Below are 18,011 nucleotides of genomic sequence, written 5' to 3' on the forward strand. Positions count from 1 at the left end.
TCTGGACCACAGCAAACAGTGCAGACAGCATCATACCACCAAGCTTTGCTTTATTTTCAAAGCGAAAGAAGTTATAGTATCAAAGAGATACATTTACATGCAACACAAAACAAAGAAACAGGCAGATATCCCAGCAATGTGGTCTTAAGATGTCTTCTGTGTCCAGGATATAGGGAAAATGTGACAAGGGACCACGTTCTTTGAAGATGGTGGATTATGAAATTTCTTCTGCCTACCAGCAAGAATAATCGCTTCCAGATGCTGTTTGGCCCACAACGTGCTATTCAAAAATACGAACGTGTTATTTATTTTCGAATTTCCAAGAGCCAAATAAGAAACCTAGTTTCCTTCACTAATTTCTAATTAAACTAGAGGTAAGTTACCTTTGGGGAAAAGGAAGGAAAAAAAAAAAAAAAAAACCCTGTACGTCCTAAGTCTAGACTTAGACATCCTGCCCAAAGTTTTGAGGAGGGGAAAAAAATAAAGGCCGTTGAATACAATACCAGTTATCTACTTTGCCATGGGAAAAATGAGGCGCTTAATTTAATTTCCTTTCCTGCCCTCCACATACACCACTTTCCCTCAGCAAAGTCCCTCCTGGCAATATCTCTTTAAAACAGACTTCTTTAGAACAGTAAGTATAGAGGGAAACCTCGAGAACACTGCTATTGTGCTACAGCGTGAATTATTCCCAGCTGGGCCGAGGATATGTAAATACCTTCCTTTCCTGAGAATTCGCGAAGGTGTTTCTGCCAACTTGAGAGGTCAGTGAGGAAACGCTGGCCTCGTTCATTAATACAATTTTATGAGTAACATTTCAAGTATTATCATCTCTGTTGAAGAAATCAGGAATGTGAAGCAAAGGGAATTAAATGGTCCTGCTCAGTTCACAATGATTTAGTAACTATGAAAACAAACAAACAAAAAAGGGCCCCTCCCTAACTTACATGAGTGGTAGTCTAACTCTTGTCCTTTTATGAAAGGGTTTTAAGTGTGACAGTGGATATCTTTAAAAAATTATTTGTGAAGCTGTTTATCACGAAAGCAGCAGAAAATGGAAAGGAAAAGAAGCCTTTTTCATAAACTGCAACGAGATAATAAAACCACAAAGTAGCCGCAAAACCCCAATGCCTGAGATGTGACCTGAAAACCAGCTGGAGACCTAAAAACAGCTGTGAGATACCACTTGAAAGACTTCTGACCATCTAACCATCAGCCTGAAAAATGCTGTCCTACTTGTCCAGAAACATCACAGGGGGAAATCCAAATATGTAAAGAATGGAGAGTGTCATTCAGAACAAGTCTCATTAATGTAGAAAGGTATTGTATGGCTAAGCCAAAGAGAAGAGAAAGCAGCATAAAATTTAAAAGAGAATTCTGGTATAAAAGGAAGCAGAAAAAGAAAAACGGTTTTGCTAAACTGATGTTACCTGAAAAATCTGGGAGAAGGAAAAACAACCAACCAGACTCGGCGGCTGCAGTTTCTACCTGACCAAGAATTTCCTGGGGCTTAAAAAGGAAGGAGTGTGCTGTAGGGCCGGGGTTAGTGTGGTTGCTGTTTTCAGCCAAGTCATGGAGATAAAATAAGCAGGCATATCTATAAATCCTTTGTGTTCCAAGATTTCTTCATTTTACCCTACTGTGGTTCTGGGCTCCCGGAAACTGAGTGTGGTGTGCCCAGTCCACGGCAAAGGAGCGGCTCCAGAGGGAAGAGGAAACGGTCACCTCTCTCAAGAGCCATCCCTGTTTGAGTGGTGGCTGTGGAGGCGACCGGGATGACAAGCAAGGACTCTTCTCCTGCTGGGGCCTGATGGTTTCGTTTTGGAGCCTGATCTCAGATCCATGTTACATGAACTCCTCTCAGCTGGAGTCTGTAGCACCACACTGATTTCTTTTGGCCCCAATCCCGCATTGCAGCTGTTTGTACTTATTTGAGGTATGGTGTATTTTGAAACAAAATGAACCAGATTTCCCCTACTGCCTATGTCAGTGCCTGGTAATGGAAAACATTAACTCTTCTACAACCAGGATACTGACAATTGTAGTACACCCACTATATGCAGGAAAATACAAAGGAGACAGGGACCCAGAGCTGGGAGAGGTTCTCCAGATGAGCTTATTTCAAAGCAAAGGGCAGATATTCCATCACGTACATAGTTTCTGGACCCTATCCATCTCCAAACGAGTTTCATCCAGCTTGCAGAAGGTTCTATAAGAACAGGAGTCATAAGTTTGAATGATTATATGCCAACAAATTGGACAATCTAGAAGAAACAGATGTATTCCTAGAAACATGCAACCTACCAAGATGGAATCATAAAGAAATAGAAAATTTGAGCAGACCCAACGTGAGCAAGGAAATAGCAACAGTAATCAAAAACCTCCCTACAAAGAAAAGGCCAGGACTAGATAGTTTTGCTGATGAATTCTACCAAACACTGAGAAAAGAATGAATGCCAATCCTTCCCAAACACTTCCAAAAAAACTGTACTCCCAAACTCATCTTACAAGGCCAACATTACCCAGATACCAAAGCCATGTAAGGACACTACAAAAGCACATAAGCCAATATCCCTGATGAACACAGGTGAAAAAATTCTCAAAATGTTAGCAAACCCAATTCAACGGCACATTAAAAGGATCATACACCATGATCAAGTGGGATTTAACACTGGGATGCAAGGAGGGTTCAATGTCCACAAATCAGTAAGCATCATACAACCACATTTATAAAGGATAAAAATGATCCTCTCAACAGATGCAGAAAAAGAATTTGACAAAATCTACATCTGTTCATAACAAAAACTCTCAACAAATTGGGAATAGAAGGAACACACCTCAAAATAATAAAGTCCACGTATGACGAACCCACAACTAACATTATTATGCTTGACAATGAAAGGTTGAAAGTTTCCTCACTAAGATAAGGAACAAGGCAAGGATGCCCACTCTCACCACTCCTATATATAGTACTGGAAGTTCTAATTAAGGCAATTAGGCAAAAAGACAAAAGGCATCCAAGTCAGAAAGGAAGGAAAGTTGTCTCTATTTGCAGATGATGTAAACTTATACACAGAAAATCTGAACGACTCCACCAAAAATCTGTTAGAATAAATTCAGTAAAGTTGCAGGATATAAAATGAGTAAACAAAAATCGTTTGTCTCTACATATGAACAACCAACTACCTCAAAAAAACAAAGAAAACAACCCCATTTATAATGGCATCAAAAACAACAAAATGCTTAAGAATTATTATTTGACGAAGGCAGCAAATACATGCTGAAAATTAGAAGACTGGTGAAAAAAAACTGGGAGACACAAATTAAAGATATCCTGTGTTTGAGGATAAGGATAAATATTATTAAAATGTCCACACTACCGAAAGCCATCTAACAATTCAATGCATTCTCTATCAATATTACTATAGCATTTTTCGAAGCAATAGAAAAAAATTCTAAAATTCATATGGAACCACAAAAGACCCAAATAGCCATAGCAGTCCTGAGAAAGAACAATAAACGGAGGCACACAATTCCTGATTTCAAACTTTATTACAAGCTGCAGTAATCAAAATAATAACACATAAAAACAAACACATAAGCAACTGACACAGAATTAAGGCTTGAGAAATAAGACCACAATTAATGATTAATTATGATCAGTTAATATACGACAAGGAATCTAAGAATACACAGTGGGAGCAAGGATAGTCTTTTCAACTAAGAAATTTGGTGCTAAGAAATTTGGACATCCACATACAAAAATAAGAATAAAACTGTACCCTTGTCTTATACTACTCACAAAAATTAACTCAAAATGAATTAGAGACTTAAATAGAAGACAAAACTGTAAAAGCACTAGACAAAAAAAACATAAGGGAAAAGCTCCTTGAAATTGGTCTTGGCAACAAATTTTTGGATATGATACCAAAAGCACAAACAATAAAAGCAAAAATAAACAAGTGGGACTACCTCAAACTAAGAAATCTCTGCACAGCAAAAGAAACAAGCAGCAAAATGAAAAGGCACCTACAAAAAAATAATTGGAAAGCATACATCTGATAAGGGAATAATATCTAAAATATATAAGGAACTCATACAACTCAATGACAAAACAAAAAATGTGATTTTAAAAACAGGACTTGAAAAAAAAAAGGACTTGAATAGACATTTTTCCAAAGACACACAAATGGCCAATGAATACCTGAAAAGATGCTCAACAGCACTCATCATCAGGGAAATGCAGATCAAAACCACAATGAGATACCAGCTCATGCCTACAGAATGGTTATTATCAGAAAGACAAGAGGCAGTGGAGAAAAAAGAACCCTCGTGCACTCTTGGTGGGAATATAAATTGGTACAGTCACTGTGGAAAACAGTATGGAGGTTACTCAATTAAAAATAGAAATACCATATGATCTAGCAATACCACTTCAGGGCTTATATCTAAAGGAAATAAAATCATGATCTCAAAGAAATATATGCACTGCCATTTTTATGGCAACATTAACAATAGCCAAGACATGGAAACAACCTAACTATCCATGGACAGACGAAAGGCTAAAGGAAATGTGTTGTATATATGTACAATGGCATATTATTCAGCCATAAAAAGGGGAAATTCTGCCTTTGGTGACACTGATAGACCCTGAAGGCATTATACTAAGTGATGTATGTCAGACAGGGAAAGACAAATATTGTATGCCCTCACTTACATGTAAAATCTAAAACAGTGAACTCATAGAAATATTGGGTTGAATGGGGGTTGCCAGGGCCAGAGAGTGAGGGAAATGGGGAGGTGTAGGTCAAAGGGTACAAAATTCCAGCTATAAAATGACTAAGCTCTGGGGATCTGTACAGAGGACTATAACTAACATTCTGTATTATACACTTGAAAGTCATTAAGAGAGTGGATCTTAAATGTTATGACTACCAAAAACAAAAAAAAAAGGTAATTATGTGAGATAATGGTTATGTTAACTAACCTTATTATGGTAATCATTTTTCAACATAAAGTTGCAAATCATTATGTTGTATATCCTAAACTTAGATAACGTTATAGGTTGATAATAGCTCAATAAAGCTGGGGCATCAGGGCACCTGGGTGGCTCAGTCGGTTAAGTGTCCAACTCTTGATTCTGGCTCAGGTCATGATCTCATGGTTGGTGGGATGGAACCCCATGTCGGGCTCTGTGCTGACAGTATGGAGCCTGCTTGGGATATTCTCTCTCTCTCTCTCTCTCTCTCTCTCTCTCTCTCTCTCTCTCTCGATAAATAAATAAATAAATTTTAAATATATATTTTTTAAAAAATAAGTCAGAGAAAGACAAATATGATTTCATTCACATGTGGAATTTAGGAAACAAACGAGAAAAAGGGAGAGAGAGACAATCAGCAAACAGGCTCCTAACTATAGAGAACAAGCTAGTCACCAAAGGGGAGGCAGGTGGGGGAGTAAGTGACCTAGGTGGAGAGGATTAAGAGTACACTTACCACGATGACCACCGAGTTATGCAGAGAATTGCTGAATCACTATATTGTACACCCGAAACTAGTATCACAATGTATGTTAACTATACCGGAATTAAAATTTAAAACTTAATAAAAAATAAATAAAATTGTTTTTAAAAATCCATGGTTCTCAGAGGGCCGAGAATCTTAAGCCCGGAACATACACAAGAATGAACACCTCTCCTCACCCCTAACCAGAGCTTTTTAGTAGACTCCAGTCACCTAAATTTTTAAAGTCCTCTTAAGTAATTCTGAAGTAAATCTCTGATTACAAGCCACTGTCTTAAATCAGAGTTCTAGAAAGACATTTGTCTTTATAGACAATGCATTATATTCTACATGTATACTACTGAGCGATCTAATATGATACAAGGTGAGAGCAGAGGTTCCCAAAGCAGGCTTTGCCACAGAATATAAAAACACTGATTCCTGGGCCCTACCTGAGGCTTACTGAATCAGATTCTGTGTGGATGTGAACCAAGAATCCGTATTTTAACAAGTGCCTAAAGTGAGCCTAGGTTGAAAGCCAGATGTGTTAACTACTGTATTAGACTAGTGGTTCTCAAACTACGTATGCAACATTCAGATTTCATTGGAGGGTTTGTTCAAACACCAGATGGCTGAGCACCAACCTACTGAGTTTCTTATTCAGCAGGTCTGGGATGGGGCAACGATTTGTACTTAGTAACACATTCTCAAGTGATGCTGGTGGGGCTGACCAGGGACTCCACTTTGAGAATCACTCACTGAACTGTTCTTTTAATATATTAGTTACCTCAACGGGTCTTTGATACAACTAGAAAGTAGATAACTTAGGACTCCAGTCTCTGGTAAACCAGTGTCTGAAGTATAAGTGTTCAGAGCTATTGATTAAAAAAACAGGCTCATGATACTAGGCATAAAAAGCAAATTTGGTCTTTTCTTTAAAAAAACTAAAATAAGTTACACTGTAATCCAAACTGAGGACTACTTGCCAGCATCACCTTGATTCCAAAATCAAACAAAGACCCACTAAAAAGGAGAATTACAGGCAAATATCCCTGATGAACATAGATGCAAAAATTCTCAACAAGATATTAACAAATTCAATCCAACAGTACATGAAAAGAATTATTCACCATGATCAAGTGGGATTTATTCCTGGGCTCCAGTATTTACAAATTTTATTCCTGGGTTCAATATTTACAAATCAGTCAATGTGATACACCACATTAATAAAAGAAAGGATAAGAACCATAGGATCCTGTCAATGAGTGCAAAAAAAAAGCATTTGACAAAACACAGAATGCATTCTTGATAAAAAAAAAAAAACCCTCAACAAAGTAAGGATAGATGGAACATCATAAAGGTCATATATGAAAGAACCACAGCTAATATCATCCTTAATGGAGAAAAACTGAGAGCCTTTCCCCTGTTCATTTCCCAGGAATAAGACAAGGATGCCCACTCTCACCATTACCATTTAACATAGTACTGGAAGTCTTAGCCTCAGCAATCAGACAACAAAAAGAAATAAAAGGTATGCAAACTGGCAAGGAAGAAATCAAACTTCCACTATTTGCAGATGACAAGATATGTAGAAAATCTGAAAGACTCCACCAAAAAATTGCCAGAATACATGAATTCAGCAAAGTTGCAGAATATAAAAATCAATGTGCAGAAATCTGATGCTTTTCTATACACAAATAATGAAGCAGCAGAAAAAGAAATCAATGAATCACTCCCCAAAACAATAAGATACCTGGGAATAAACCTAACTAAACAGGTAAAAGATCCATACTCTGAAAACTATAGTACACTTATGAAAGAAATTGAAGAGGACACAAAGAAATGGAAAAGCATTCCATCCTTGTGGATTGGAAGAAAAAACATTGTTAAAATATCTATACTACCCAAAGCAATCTACACGTTTAATGCACTCCCTATCAAAATACCACCAACATTTTTCACAAAGGTAGAACAAACAATCCTAAAATAAGTATGGAACCACAAAAGACCCAGTAATAGCCAAATAAATCCTTCAAAAAAAAAAAAAAAAAAAAAAAAGCAAAGCTGGAGGCATCAGATTTCAAGCTATATTACAAAGCTGCAGTCATCAAGACAGTATGACACCAGCACAATTACAGACACCTAGATCAATGGAACAGGACAGAAAATCCAGAAATGGATCCACAACTATATAGTGAACTAACCTTCAACAAAGAAGGAAAGAATATCCAATGGAAAAAAGATGGTCTTTTCAACAAATGGTGCTGGGAAAACTAGATGGCAACATGCAGAAGAATGAAACTGGACCACTTTCTTACATCATACACAAAACTAAACTCAAAATGAATGAAAGACCTCAATGTGAGACAGAAAACCATCAAAATCCTACAGGAGAAGACAGGCAACAACTTCTGACCTCAGCTGCAGCAACTTCTTACTAAGACACGTCACTGAAGGCAAGGGAAGCAAAAGCAAACATGAACTACTGGGACCCCACCATGGTAAAAAGCTTCTGCACTGCAAAGGAAACAATCAACAAAACTAAAATGCAACTGAAAGAATGGGAGAGGATATCTGCAAATGACATATCGAATAAAGGGTTAGTATCTAAAATCTATAAAGAACTTATCAAACTCAGCACCCAAAAGAGAAATAACCCAGTTAAGAAATGGACAGAAGACATGAATAGACACTTTCCAAAGAAGACATCCAGATGGTTAACAGACACATGAAAAGATGCTCAACATCACTCATCATCTGGGAAATACAAATCAAAACCACAATTAGATACCACCTCACACCTGTCAGAATGGCTAAAATTAACAACATAAGAAAGGACAGGTGTTTGTGAAGATTTGGAGAAAGGGGAACCTTTTTTCACTGTTGGTGGGAATGCAAACTGGTGTAGTCACTCTGGAGAACAATATGGAGGTTCCTCAAGAAACTAAAAATAGAACTACTCTATGATCCAGCAATTGCACTATTAGGTATTTACACAAAGGATACAAAAATACAGATTTGAAGGGGTACATACACCCCAGTGTTTATAGCAGCATTATCAACAACAGCCAAACTATGGAGAGAGCCCAAATGTTCATCAACTAATGAATGGATAAAGAAGATGTGGTTATATTGGGGCACCTGGGTGGCTCAGTCAGTTAAGCGTCTGACTCTTGATTTTGGCTCAGGTCATGATATCACGGTTTGTGGGTTCGAGCCCTGCATCGGGCTCCTCACTGCCGGTGAGGAGCCTGCTTGGGATTCTGTCTCCCTCTTGCTCTGCTCCTCCCCTTCTCACTCTCTATCTCTCTCTCAAAATAAATAAATAAACATTAAAAAAAAAAGATGTGGTTATATATCTACAATGGAATATTACTCAGCCATCAAAAAGAATGAAATCTTGCCATTTGCAATGTGGAAGGAACTAGAATGTATTATCCTAAGTGAAATAAGTCAATCAGAGAAAGATAAATATATTATTTCACTCATATGTGGGATTTAAGAAACAAAGCAGATGAGGGGCGCCTGGGTGGCGCAGTGGGTTAAGCGTCCGACTTCAGCCAGGTCACGATCTCGCGGTCCATGAGTTCGAGCCCCGCGTCAGGCTCTGGGCTGATGGCTCGGAGCCTGGAGCCTGTTTCCGATTCTGTGTCTCCCTCTCTCTCTGCCCCTCCCCCGTTCATGCTCTGTCTCTCTCTCTCTGTCCCAAAAATAAAAATAAAAAAAAAAAGTTGAAAAAAAAAATTAAAAAAAAAAAAAGAAGTCTATAAACCCTCTTTAAAAAAAAAAAAAGAAACAAAGCAGATGAACACATGGGAAGGGAAGGAAAAAAAAGGGAAGAGAGGGGATACAAACCACAAGAGACCCTTAATAATAGAGAACAAACTATGGGTTGTAGGAGGGAGGTGGGTGGGGGATGAACTAGATGGGTGATGTACTAAAGACAGCACTTGTGATGAATCACTGAATTCTACTCCTGAAACCAGTATCGCTCTGTATGTGAACTAAAATTTAAATTTAAAAAAGGGAAAAAAAATGAAGACTACTTTACCTATTCAATTATGAGGACTTCCAGAAATTTTCTTAGGAAGAACCTTTTGATTATTTCAATAAAGACTAATTGAAACTCCACAGACCACTGATGAAAAGATCTGAGTGCAGGTGTTACCATTTATAAATCCTGAACATTAACAAAACATACTCAGTGAAGCTGCTAAGAACGTGTTATTTTTGAGGACTCAATCCCAGTGTGTGTCCACAAGAATAAGAGAACTAAAAATGTACACACCACACCATTATATGAAATGACCTGTGGAATAAAGCAATTTAATGCTGTCCATCTGAATGGTGAAAGGTGCATGCCAAAACCAACAGCTTTCACATGGACAAAGTCAACAGCACGCTCTCCTAAAAGGAAAGATCAGCCAACAGGTTTGAGGCTTCTTAAATTCATTTCCTGTTCATGAGCGTGAGACCTTACCATGGCTCCACTGTAAAGAAATATCTGGTTCATACAAAGGTTTTTAAGTTATTGATTATAAATTTTTTAAAAAGGCAGAGGGATGTGGACACAGATAGGTTTTATATCACTTGGAAATGGAATTTGATCTGTCAAAAGAAAATTCCTATATACTACATGCTTCTCAAGGTGGCTGTTATCCATCCTCTTAAACACTGAAGTCTAAAATCTTTGATATCGGTCAGTTCAACTCAAGAACCATTTCACTGGGATCAAAAGCTTTGGTTAAATCAATAAATTGTGCAAGTGGTCATAAACTGACTTCTGAATGAAGATGACATCAGCCCAAATTCCTTGATATGTCTCCACCCAATCTCCAGTTAAAATGCACATAAAGACAAGCAAAAATTCAACATGGCTCTGAAACCAAGGATAACGGCCTCCCATTAATAATAATAATAATAATAATAATAATAATAATCCTGGGAGTGATATCTATTAAGTACAGTGAAGGTGGAGTAAGTTAAAAGCAGTCAACGTCCAGTGAATGCTTTGCTGAAAAAGAACAACTAGAAGTGAGAAGGTTCAGACATCCTCCACTCTACCTCCTATTCCAGCACAAAGAGTGGGTTCCAAAGAGAACGGGGAACAGCCCTGTACTGTGCAGCTTTTCTTCCTGAAACAACCAGGTAGCAATCCATATTTCCCCTTTCTCCCATCACTTTTGGTAATTCTAAGTCTGTGGAAAGAACCTTTTTCGTAAGTCAGCGAGCACAATAAAGAATCTATTGGCAGGTTCATGGCCTCCTGAATGTGAGAGAACCCAAGGCTGTTCTAAAGAGATCTGGGTACAAGAAGAATTCTAACATGAAGAATCTCCTTGTCTATTACTACACGTAGCCAAGTCTCTTAGCATTGATTTATAACTTGGGAAAGAATGGGCCCCACTTTGAGCGGGGAGACTTCTTTGGGGTATGGGGCCAGGATTTTCTTCCATTTCAGCAGTTAAGGGACAGAGCTTCTGGAGGTAATCAGGGGAGCCATCCTCACCAATGGTGCCTTTGCTCACTGCAGAAGGGTGTGTGGCTAGAGGAGAGGCAAGGCTACAGTCCACCAAGTCCCGAACCACTCACCCAACCATATTCTCATGCCTGAGCATGCAACTGTGCCTGCCCAAAAGGCAAAGCCTTTTGAATCCAGTGGAGCCGTACAGCTCATAACAGGGGATGATTTTAACTCCAAGGTCAGGGCCTGCACTGTCCGATATGATGGTCATGCGTCGTAATGGGGAGAAGTGCAAAAATAGAACATTTCCATCACTGCAAACATTTCTATTGGACAGTGCTGGCACGCTGTCCACAAGAATTGTGAAGTGGAAAAAAGCTTTATTACTTTTTAATGAAAACTGAAGTAGGATTATTTTCTTCTACAAAATGTAGTCTCCAGAAAGTTCTGTCATTCTGGAGTCAGAATGAGATCTAGCTAGATCAAAGTATACATTAAGAATGTTAGTGATAATAAGCTCATAATCCACTATTGCTGTTCACTGTCTTTCCTCATTTTTAATACATCAAAGTATTAATACATTAAAACATTAAAGTAAATGCATGGAAACGCTGAGCTGTCCTAAGTAAATTCCTTAAAAAGAATCAGGTTCCAATTACATATTCATCCACATTGCTCTGTTACGCTGTCCTTGTAAAATTCCCTTGAGAAATCAATTTTGAACTTCTAAGCCACCTCACTCTGCACGCCAAACAATAAATCACTGTAATACTGGAGTATATGTTGTAGTTACTTTAAGGCAAAATAAATTTAATTTTACCAGACAATATTCATTGTATGTCGAAGCTAATCAAACAAAACCAGAACACTTTTCAGAAAGAACTTATCTTTAAAAATGAAGAAAAGTGTCACACAAAGGTAACTAACAGAAGAATAGTGAGAATAAATGCAAATCAATATCCATCAGCTTTTGAGAGCCAAATAGGTGAGCATTCTCTTATCCCTAATCAAAGTTAAATAAACCAGAGGATATAAAGCCATAAATACAGATAGGATTGTTCCTGCCAAGGCTAATAGAACAACACAATTAAAACTGTCAGTAAAAGAGGAATACAAAGGCCAGGCTCTAGAAATATTTGTCTACCCAAAGTCTAAACCACGAGGGGTGTGCGAATTCTCTTTAAAATATGGAAGTATTAGTGGGGGCGGGGTGAGCCTGGGTAGCTCAGTCAGTTAAACATCTGACTTTGGTTCAGGTCATGATCTCAAGATTCGTGAGTTTGAGCCCCGTGTCAGGCTCTGTGCTGACAGCTCAGAGCCTGGAGCCTACCTCGGATTCTGTGTCTCCCTCTCTCTCTGCCCCTCCCCTGCTTATTCTCATTCTCATTCTCTCTCTGTCTCAAAAATAAACAAACATTAAAAAAATTTTAATATGGAGTGTTGGCTACAGGAAGCCCAATTTGCATACCTACATCAGGAACTCTGGAAATCCAAGTAGCTCATCAGGAGCCCATTTATAAGTGGAATCCCCATGCCCCATGGAATCAATAGGAAAGTATTTAAACAACAGAAGTAGATTCTCAACAAAAAAAGGACAGACTATGGCTGCCGCAATCCCTAGAGTTTAGTGGGCAAGCCAGAATACTCCAAGATAGAAGAGAGTTCACAGCATACACTCACAGGTGCTTCTTCAGAAAAAGGCTGGCCCAAGCGAGAAAAACAGGATGGCACACAAATTATCTAGAGCCTATCCTCTGGGCAAACCTAATATAAAATTTTCTTAGTGGGAAGTGCCGCTCATTGAATGTGAAGGCATCTCTGAGAATGCCTTAGAGTTTTCCTACCTGGAAGGAAAACTTCCTTCTGTTTCGGGGAGATGGAGTGACGTGAACTAGTATTTGGGATTCAGGGACTAAAAGTGGTGGCAGCAATCACAGAACAGGCAGAGTCACCCAGTGTCCATCCAAAGTGGTAGGACCAGGAGCTTCCTCTCTTCCCGAGAGCACCATCCATCTGAAGGCAGCCATCTGTGAGCTAGAGTATGAAAACTAACCCAGTCTCTTTTTTCTTTCTTTATTTTTGAGAGAGAGAGAGAAGGAGACAGAGGATCCGAAGCAGGCTCTACACTTAAAGGGGCTCGAACTCATGAGCCATGAGCCCATGACCTGAGCGGAAGTTGGACGCTCAACCAACTGAGCCACCCAGGCCCCCCAAAACTAAGCTGGTCTTTATGGGAGTGAAGGCAAGATGCGAAAGCCACAGATCTTCATTATTCCCCAACACCTCTGATTGTACTTCAGGTTCTCCTGGCTCACAGAAACAAGAATGTAATAGAAACCAGAATAAGGCCAAAAAAATAATCCAAAAGTAGCAACCGATATATCTTTGAACACTGTGCCAACTGTTGTTTTTATACAGTGTTCTTAAACTGTTAGTAATGTCATAGTCTCATTAATGATTCCAATAAAGTTTACGCCAACAATTCAGACTTAGAAGGAAAGAGCCAACTAAATGCTCCATGAAGATATAATCAAGGCTCTATCATACACCCAGTAGGCAGCTGCCATAGTTCTTTGGGCCCATAAACATTTGTAAATGTATGCCTTGAAAACCTTCATCTTCCAATGACAGTAACAGTCATTTTGGCCAACACTGACTTTGCAAGACATTTCTCCCCATCCATCCTAGTCCTCAGTTGGCCATCTCTAGTTTTGAACTAAAGTTTGCTTCATTTTTATTCTTTCTTCTGTACCTTCAGCTTTGTTCTCACCTCCATTCCCAGCCCTCAATGAAAACATGATTCTGATTTTAAAAAGAAAACAGAGAAGTACTCCCTTAAGCCCAACTACTACTTTTTCCTCTTCCCCCCTTTGTCTCTTCCACCACCCTCTCTTTTTAAGGCCAAGAATACTGAAGGAAGAGCTTGTGTTCATTGCTTCTGCATCCTTATATGATGCACTATGGCTTCTGCCCTCACCACTCAAAATTTTGAGAAAATATCACTTTCCTCTAAATAAGGATATTTCTCTGTCCTTACCTTACTGGAAAAGGAATTTTACATTGTTGTTCACTATTTTTGTTGTTGTTGTTGTTGTTTCATTTGCCCTACTTATGACACCATGCTCCCTTGATTCTTAACCAACTTTCTGACAGCTCTTCCTTGGCACCTTTGCAAGATCCTCTTCCTCTGTTTCTCTGGAAATGCTGGTGCACCCCTGAATTCTTTGTTCAGCCCTTTTCTACTCTTCTTCTGCTCACTCTTCCTAGGCCAGCTTTTTCATACCAGTGGATCCCACAGACATTTGCAGGCTGATGCTTCCTTAATATGCATCCTCATTCCAGAACATCCTCCCACACTCCAACTGACCTATATGTAATTTAAGGACCTCAAATTTTAAAATATCCCAAATCCAACTTCCTATTTCCTACCTTGAGCATGCCACTAAATCTTGGCGAGAACACTTTCCAATAGATCAAATCCATTCTCTCTTCTCCAGTGCCCACCATCACCTACTTAGTTCAGGTCATGTCCCCTAGACAACTGCAAGAATCCCTATGTTTATCTTATTTCACTTCTCTGCCCCCTCTCCAATTTAGCCTCCCATAGTGATCTATCTGAAAAAAAAACTGTGGAAATCCTTTCAATTGTCAAGAACTGGGAGGGAGTAGACAAACTCAGATTCATCTGCACACTCCACAAGATCCCCCACAATCTGGCTTCTGCCTCTTGCATGATCAAGTCCTCCATTATTTACCAACCAAACCACTTAAAGTTTGTAGAAAACACTGTATTATTTTATGTCTTTTCATATTCTATTTTCACTGATTGAAATGCCCTCTTCCACTACCTATCCACAAAGTTAACTCCTTTTTATCTTTCATTATCAAGTCTCAGAAGTCTTCTTAGTCACACACACACACACACCACCACCAGTAGAGAGCTGGTGCACCCTTGTATATGCCATCATCTCTGCACCTTGTACACAAAAGATAACAGTCATCACATTAAACTCTATTGATTTATGACACAGCTGCTGGACTTTGTGCTCCTTGAGGACAAAGTCAGCACCATAATTCTCTCTATATACTAATGCCCAGTGTGCCTGACAGACAGTCCTCAATAATGAAATGAATAATGAAAGGAAAAATGAATGAGGACATATGGCCATGAGAAATGAAGAATGAACTAAAGAACTGGTTTACTCCTAAGTGCAAAGTATTTAAATACAACTTAACTATATTTCCTAGCCAGTGAATCTCCTTCATTCATTCATCCATGCAACAAATGTTTATTGACCACCCAATATACACAAAAGGTCATCACACAAGAAACAATGTGCTAGTAACAGAGACCTCTCAGCTTTCTCAAATCACTGCAAACCCCAACAACACAAGAGCCTTGCTGGTCAACCCGAAACATTCTATTCCCAATGATCACTAGGAAGATAAAGAAAAAACATACACAAATTGGTAGAAAGATGACCCTATGGTGGTTAAGCATTATACTTAATCTACTTTAACACATCCCTTAGCTCATTCCTTCTTCCTCAACACACTCATCTGCTCTTTTCATTTTGAATTTGGAGTTAACATTGCCTGTATAAATATCTACATTACCAATTCCATTATTATGCCAATTCTATTTCCAAAAGTAACAGTCTCAATATGAAAAAAAATTCCAAATAATTTGGCTTTATCCAACTCATACCTCCAAACAGGTACCAAGGCAAATCGACATGAATAAAAATTCACAGTGGTCTACGGTGAGAGATAGATCTTTACATCACATAAACAAATACATTTTCTATAAAAAATAAAGTTTTAACAGACCTAAAACATAACAGAACATTTATATAATTGTACAGAAAGAGAAGGCTATTTTAGCGTAATGTCAAAGCAAAAACCATAAAAGAAAAGATTGATAAAGGTGACTAAACATTTAAAGCTTCTTTGCATTAAAAAAAAAGGAAATGCACACTGGAAAAATGTTTTAGATCATATGAAAAGCCACTGACATTTTAAAAGTTTTAAAAGAATTATATATGATATATATAGCTTAAACAAATAAAGTAAACCTACAAATAACCATCCTAATAGAAAAACAATTAATAAACATGAACAGAAATTTATATGAGAAATACAAATGGTCAATAAGCATAAGAAAAAGTTATAATTCACCTTTCAAAGAAATGATGAGCGAACACTCAGTATTAATAAAGCATGGCACTTTCGAGTACTATGAACATGAGTTTCAATATGGAACAATTATCCTGATCCTTCAGGAGGACTCTGCTATCATCTATCAAAAACCAAACAAGCATAATCTTTGACCTAGCAATTCTGCCTCAAGATATTTATCCTGGGGAAATAATCAATGACGTATGCTAAGACATGTATATGTGGACATCCATTACAACAACAATGTTTATAACAGAGAAACTGAAAGCAACCCTATGGTTCCAAGGAAGGGAATAATTTAAGTAAATAAAAATATAATTGAAGGATGAAACGTGTCCTACTATTAAAAAGTCCCACTTTAGACTTACTTGCCAGGAATACTGAAGACAAAATATCCTGAACACCCTTCCAGTACAAAGTCATCTAAAACTGCTGAGTATGTACACATATGCATCACACACACACACACACACACACACACACACACACACACACACACATCTGCCTTCATAAATGCCTAGCCAAGTTGGCCCAAAAAAGTCATGAAACTCTTGGAAAGCCAAAACGTTTTAGGAAATCAGCGAAGGTGAAAAGAACACTGAACCGAGTAACCAGTTACATCCCAATCCCAGGTGAATTCACAGGCAGAAAGCAAATGAAAAATCAAAGTCAGATCAAAGACCTCTACAAAAACTTAGGATATCCCACCCACACAGGTGACTTGTGGGGAAAAAAATACTGACCTGCATCACATAGGAAGTGCATGAGGAAATAGGACTGTCTCAGACTTGAATATAAATAGGAGAGAGTCTCCCCCTGAGAATTTACATCCAGACACTTATCTTTAATAGACTGGCGGCTTGAATTCACACAATCTACGTGGCCACTCAAGAAAGCTCAAGCTGAACATTTAAATTGATGTGACAGGACTCGACAGCCTCAAGGCATCCAGTAGAAGGAAATACAAGTTCTTTCCGAACTGATTCACTTTGAGTTCTCAAAGAATTCCCAAAGAAAAAATTCCTAGAAGCATGAGATCACATTTTTAAAAAATCACAAAACACATGAGGAAGCATGCCAACACATACAAGAATCATTAAAAACAACAAGTAGAGTCAGGCCTACAAAATCTATAGATAATGGAATTATCTGATACAACCTATAAAATAAAAATGTTCATATGTTTAACAATCAAAGAGGATATATAAAAGGTGTGATATATTAAAAAATGACCATGCAACTCTGAAAAAGATCCAGTTTCTAGAAATGAAAAACATAGTATTTCAAACTAGAAACTCAGTGAGTGAATGAAATAGCAGATTAAATGCAACCAACAGGAATGTTAGTAAATGGGAACATTACTACAAAGAAATAACACAGAATGGAAGACAGAAACAGACAGATGAAATTTGAAAGTGAGGTTAGAGGTAGGAAAGACGGCAAAAAAGTTTCAAACATTTAAATAGACATCCAGAACCAGAAGACCGACAGAACAGGAATAAAATGTTAGTCAAAGAAATAATGCGCAAAAATGCCCCAGAATTGGTGGTAGACTTGAATTCTCAGATTCAAGAAATAGAAAAATCAAAAAGAAATCCACACCAAAACAGAGCATTTATTGACACAAAAATGTTTAAATTAAAAAAAAAAAGCAGTATATGCTCTAGGGTCATTTTTAAGAAGTGTGGGTTTACAGACATGTGCACATACTTAGAAGAACTAGGGGTTTGGGAGTTTTTGTTTTGTTTTGTTTTGTTTTAGAGAGAGAGCATGAATGAGAGAGAGGGGCAGAGGAAAACACAGAGAAAGAGAAAATCTCAAGCAATCTCCATAATCAGTGCAGAGCCTGACTGGGGCTCAATCCCACA

At 38.1% G+C, this 18,011-nt stretch overlaps 1 protein-coding gene across 1 annotated transcript in view; it reads right to left on the reverse strand.

The window, feature by feature from the left end:
• Positions 1–18,011, reverse strand: part of LPAR1 (lysophosphatidic acid receptor 1) — a 133,323-nt gene that overhangs the window by 93,911 nt on the left and 21,401 nt on the right. The window lies entirely within an intron of this gene.

This window comes from Panthera pardus, unplaced genomic scaffold (genome assembly GCF_024362965.1).
Source record: "Panthera pardus isolate Hobbes unplaced genomic scaffold, ASM2436296v1 HiC_scaffold_20, whole genome shotgun sequence".
Lineage (NCBI taxonomy): Eukaryota > Metazoa > Chordata > Mammalia > Carnivora > Felidae > Panthera > Panthera pardus.